The sequence below is a fragment of the Salvelinus alpinus genome, chromosome 18 (assembly GCF_045679555.1).
Source record: "Salvelinus alpinus chromosome 18, SLU_Salpinus.1, whole genome shotgun sequence".
Lineage (NCBI taxonomy): Eukaryota > Metazoa > Chordata > Actinopteri > Salmoniformes > Salmonidae > Salvelinus > Salvelinus alpinus.
In genome coordinates this window covers 23130322-23136321 of record NC_092103.1, presented here as the reverse complement: position 1 = coordinate 23136321, position 6000 = coordinate 23130322, and the positions used below count along the sequence as shown (strand labels likewise).

The window sequence follows — 6000 nt, the reverse complement described above, 5'->3', positions numbered from 1 at the left end:
GCATCATGCTGTGGGGATGTTTTTCAGCGGCAGGGACTGGAAGACTAGTCAGGATCGAGGCAAAGATGAACGGAGAAAAGTACAGAGAGATCCTTGATGAAAACCATGCACCACAGTGCTCAGGACATCAGACTGGGGTGAATGTTCACCTTCCAACAGGACAGCGACCCTAAGCACACAGCCGAGACAACACAGTAGTGGCTTTGGGACAAGTCTCTGAATGTCAATGAGTGGCCCAGCCAGAGCCCGGACTTGAACCCGATCGAACATCTCTGGAGAGACCTGAAAATAGCTGTGCAACAACGCTCCCCATCCAACCTGGCAGAGCTTGAGAGGTTCTGCAGAGAAGAAAGGGAGAAACTCCCCAAATACAGGTGTGCCAAGCTTGTAGCATATACCAAAGAAGACTCAATGCTGTAATAGCTGCCAAAGGTGCCTCAACAAAGTACTGAGGAAAGGGTCTGAATACTTATGTAAATGTGTTATTTCAGTTTTTTATTTTAAAGAAATTAGCATACATTTCTAGAGACCTGTTTTTACTTTGTAATTATGGGGTATTGTGTGTAGATTGATGAGGGAAAAAACAACAATGTAATGCATTTTTGAATAAGGTTGTAAGGTAATAAAGTCAAGGGGTCTGAATAATTCCACAAGGCACTGTATATGCTACCATTGGCCTTTTGTTTTTCAAATTGTGGTTTGAACTAGGCCTCTATGTGAAAGCGTGGCAATAACTTATTAACTTTTCATTATTGACAGATCTATATCTCTAATGATATGGCAGGCAGGCAGACTCTGATGACAGGCAGGCAGGCAGCACTCTCTTGAAAACGAACTGCTCAGCAAAGCAAAGGCTCTTTTGAGAGCTTCCAGATTTATTTAAAAAGCATATTTTCATTGTCTCTGTCCAGTGTGTGTGTTTGTATATTAAGGGGGTGTTACTTTGGATGATAATGTTATGCGTATTGCCCGTCAGTTTCATTATTATGCTATAAATGGTTATTTTATGGTTGTAAGTGATAAAATGAACTAGCATATGTTATATTCTGCAATTCTTCTACTACCTCAGTAAGGATAAATACTTTATTCAGTGACCTTGGGTATAGAAACTTTTTGATCTGATCAACACATTGTTTAAATAACTGTTTATTTAAATAAAAGTTTAAATAAATGTATAACAGCAATTGCTAAATAATTCAAATAGATGGAAGCATAAGACCATGAATGAAATTTCTCCCTTAATACACCACTCCCCCTTACCAGCAGCTAGCTTGCCGTCACAGGAAAACACCCACATACACTTTTTTTCTGTGTCTTTCCACACTACTAACGCAAGAGGAAGGACAAAACAAATGTCACAGATTGCTGTGACTGGTCAGCCTTTTCCTTTTACGGTCAGGTAACTTAGCTATCTGGGCGGCCGGCCGGACCTAGGTATATGGCCAGCCAGGCGGACTCAGCTGTCTGGCCTTCTAGGCGGACCTAATCATCTGGCTTGCCGGACAGACCTAGCTATCTAGCCGGTCGGCCGGACTCAGCTATCTGGCCGGCCGGATGGACTTAGCTATCTGTTAACATGTTAAGATCGTTGGAAATAAATATTACTTGCAATTAAAACAGAACATGATTTGAATATGTTTTACTAATGCATGTTTGGCCTAGTGCACTAGACTATTTTTGTATTTGAGCATCCTTAACATTAACCTGCCAGCTCATGTTGCCTCCAAATCAACCCTAACATTGTGCTGTTTGTTGTTTGTTTTGGCAGAAGTATGCCATGATTACCATAGCCGTTGTGATCCTGCTTGCTGTTATTGCACTTATCGATGGTTTGTGTCTGGGTCTAAAACTGCCCACAACCTCACAGCCATAGGTAATTACTACTGCTTTACACAGACAAACACTGTCTGTCAATATCGAACACACAATCTAGAAGAAAAAGAAACGCACACCTATTTAGGCGAGGTGCTGGTTAGCGGAGTAGAAAACTTGAAAATAAAGGAGAGCCGCACACTCTAGGAGCTCAGATGCAAAAATATTTAATTTACCAACGTTTCGACAGGCAAGCTGTCTTCATCAGGGTACAATCACAGACACTGCGGGATGACTCGTTTATATAATAATAATAATATCGAACACACACCCAGACAAATACTGTCATATCCTATAGCAGTTTGCATTTAACTCTCTAAATACAGTCCCTTTAGCCAACTGAAGCAATAAGCAAATACTGACAGGTTTCTCACTATGGGGTGAGGGGTGAACTTATTCATTCATTTATTTTATGTAACCTTTATTTAACTAGGCAAGCCAGTTAAGAACAAATTCTTATTTACAATGAAGGCCTACACTTAGGAGACTGTCCACCCCTGGCCTGTGGGCTGTAGGTAGGGCCCTGGGTTTTCCTAGACAGGAAAAAAAAGTAATTTTTAAAATCATTTTTCATGTTCTTAATTCGTGACTTTATGAAAGACCATACAGTGTGGTTTTGGGCAATGGGCTGATTCAACTTCCCTTTTTTCTTTTTGTTCACCACTCTTTTCCTAGTCCGCTCTTATTTTTCACAGAAAACACTTTATCTTGCTGTCTGCGTGGTTGTTGGTGTCATTGTTTTAGCCATTATTGTGGGGTTTCCTGTCTCATAGTTATTGTTCAACCCCAGTCATCGAGTAATTGTCGGCATCGAGTAATTGTCTCTGGCCCCCTCACAGTTCGAGGGAGTGATGAGTCTCACAACTCAATCGCTGGTTGTGAACTGTTTTCTGCCCCTCCCAAAAGATAGAATTTGTCGATAATCGGCCTTCTTTCTGGGTCTCACCCACAAACAGGACCAAGCCTGGCCTGCTGAGGAGTGACGGACTCCATCCTAGCTGGAGAGGTGCTCTCATCTGATCTATGAACATAGACAGGGCTCTAACTCCTCTAGCTCCACAATGAGATAGGGTGCAGGCCAGGCAGCAGGCTGTTAGCTAGCCTGCCAGCTTAGTGGAGTCTGCCACTAGCACAGTCAGTGTAGTCAGCTCAGCTATCTCCATTGAGACCGTGTCTCTCTTTTGACTAACCCATCAAGCATATTTCAAGGACAGCTTTTTTCAATCTTCATAACATTGCAAAAATGATGCAGAAAAGCTAATCCATGCTTTTGTCACCTCTAGATTAGACTACTGCAATGCTCTACTCTCCGGCTATCCGGATAAAGCACTAAATAAGCTCAAGTTAGTGCTAAACACAGCTTCTAGAATCCTGACTAGAACCAACAAATGTGATCATATTATTCCAGTGCTAGCCTCTCTACACTGGCTCCTGTAAAGACTAGGGCTGATTTCAAGGATTTACTGCTAACCTACAAAGCATTACATGGGCTTGCTCCTACCTATCAACCTTGAAAGTTCTTCCGGCTGAAATATCTACCATGACCCTTACTGGGTGAAGTGACTTATCTCTCATGGAATGAGTGAACTCAGGACCTCTTAAGGTTTCCAATGAGGAGTTTCTGCTGTACATTTCATAGAGGAAGAAGATAACACTGGGCACCTGCAGTATCAACCAGAGGGTCGTGCTGAAACTCTCCTAATTCACCCATAAACCTTTTCAACCAGAATGCACTTTTGACAGATACAGGTTCACACACACACACACACACACACACACACACACACACACACACACACACACACACACACACACACACACACACACACACACACACACACACACACACACACACACACACACACACACACACACACACCTGTGATAATTAGCTAGATAATGAAATGACATTGCTGACGGAGTACTCGTGGAGTTGAGACAAACATCATGATAATATTGTACTACTGCATAAACCTTCTGTTTTTATTAAGCTCACACTGGCAATTGAGCACAACGGGTGTAATTTAGCCAAGTATTGCAATCGGCTGAATTAATACAGGACGGTTGAAAAGGTGACTGGACACAGATATTTGATTATGCCTTTGGACTGTGGTTTTGTTCAAGTGCCTTAAGAAATGATCAAGTTAACCACAGTGCAGTCTGTAACTCTCAAGATGAAATCACCTGTCTAAAGTTGATCCATCTGATTGATGTCTCATGTACGGTGTCTCTATAAATGTTCTGTTTCACTTGAAATGTAACTATTTTAGGCCCCAAACATATAGCAAAAATAAAGCATTGTATAAAAAAAGCTTTCCTGGAAGGTTCATGTCAATTCCTCTTTTCCATTTAAATCAAATATTTTCATTTGAACATGTTTAGAGCAGTGATATTGCTACGGCTACTCATTCTTGTGTAACTGGAACAACTCCTTGTGCTTCAATGAAAAGCGTCAGAGGAGCTGAACAATTATCCATCCTCGCTCCTGTCCTTCTACCCTATCTCCAACCCTTTCTTTTGCTGTCTGTCTGTCTGTCTGTCTGTCTGTCTGTCTGTCTGTCTGTCTGTCTGTCTGTCTGTCTGTCTGTCTGTCTGTCTGTCTGTCTGTCTGTCTGTCTGTCTGTCTGTCTGTCTGTCCGTCCGTCCGTCCGTCCGTCCGTCCGTCCGTCCGTCCGTCCGTCCGTCCGTCCGTCCGTCCGTCCGTCCGTCCGTCCGTCCGTCCGTCCGTCCGTCCGTCCGTCCGTCCGTCCGTCCGTCCGTCCGTCCGTCCGTCCGTCCGTCCGTCCGTCTGTCTGTCCGTCCGTCTGTCCGTCCGTCCGTCCGTCTGTCTGTGTAACAAGGCTATTAGTAGCTCCAACCCAGGATCCAAACACACTAACAGGAGGAGTGAGTGTATTTATAATGTCACAGTCCTGACCAGGATAGATGGACACAGCCAGGACCTGCACTGACAAGTCTAGTGACTGTGTTTATATATCACAGCTCCTCGTCAGACCTGGCCTCCTTATCCTTGTAATTTTAAGGTAGGAACCTTTTTGGCATTCAATAGGAAATGTTATGTTAGTGTTATGTTATGAACAATAGCTGAGGTGCCACTTGTTCCAGGGTGTTGTACTGTATGTTGTTACAGCCCATGTTTATAATTTTGTTAATAGTATGTAGAAGATGTCAGTAGGGATCATGGTGACTGTTGCCGCGTTCAAGACAATTTGGACATTTCCGACTTCGAAACTTATTGTAGAAAGATGAGGTATGAGTTTCCCACTTGGAAAGTATCAGAATCAACCAATATGAAGCTCTTCGCAAATAACTTACATACATTTTAACTCGGAGGTTCCAAGTTTCTGAGCTGCCTTGAACACGGCATAAATCCTTGACTATGACAGGAAGTACCATGGTGATGCGGCATGCAGTCAGTTTCTTCACTGACCATTTGGTGTGTTTCCGAGATGTTTTTAAAGTGACATGATTCTTGAGTTTACCACTTGGAAAGTATCAGAATCAACCAATAGGAAGTTTTTCACAAATAACTTGCGTACATACAGTGGGGAGAACAAGTATTTGATACACTGCCGATTTTGCAGGTTTTCCTACTTACAAAGCATGTAGAGGTCTGTCATTGTGCTGTGTTTCAAGCATGCAGATCTAATGAAGAGAATCTCCTGCGTTAACACGTACCAACACACACAATAGAAACCATGGAAACTACTGAACCTGCTGCGTTATCTCTGGAGTCACGACACATTCACAAATGCATTCACACACCTTTGGTATTTGGCTGGATACAAGGAAGGATCTGCATACTACATGTTCTTACCTTTGTGTTTCTGTCATACAGCGGCCTTTATTACATGACTGAGGAGGACCAGGCCAACTGATATGAGAAGAATACACTGCCAAGGAATGTCGAGTCACATGCAGCAGAAAAGAAGGGAGGAGAGAGTATATTGAAAAAGAGTTGATGGTTGCCACAGTCAGAGGTAAGACAATTTGAAAAAGCATGGGAATCCCTCCTCGAAGATCATAATTGTACGTCTGAACTGTTTACAACATACCAACTGTACTGTACACGGTTGGAGAACAGTCATGTATGTGTGCACATTGCCTTTCAATTCTTATTACTTAAAT

The 6000-nt window shown here is 42.7% G+C and overlaps 1 protein-coding gene across 6 annotated transcripts in view; it reads left to right on the top strand.

Moving 5' to 3' along the window:
• The first annotated feature begins 5495 nt into the window (after positions 1-5495).
• The window catches only part of LOC139544024 (RIMS-binding protein 2-like), an 80518-nt gene continuing 80013 nt past the window's right edge, over positions 5496-6000 (top strand). For all 6 annotated transcript variants that reach the window (XM_071350697.1, XM_071350696.1, XM_071350695.1 and 3 more), the window contains exon 1: positions 5496-5852. The gene's annotated coding sequence lies outside the window, so the exon portion shown is untranslated. The remainder of the gene's footprint in view (positions 5853-6000) is intronic.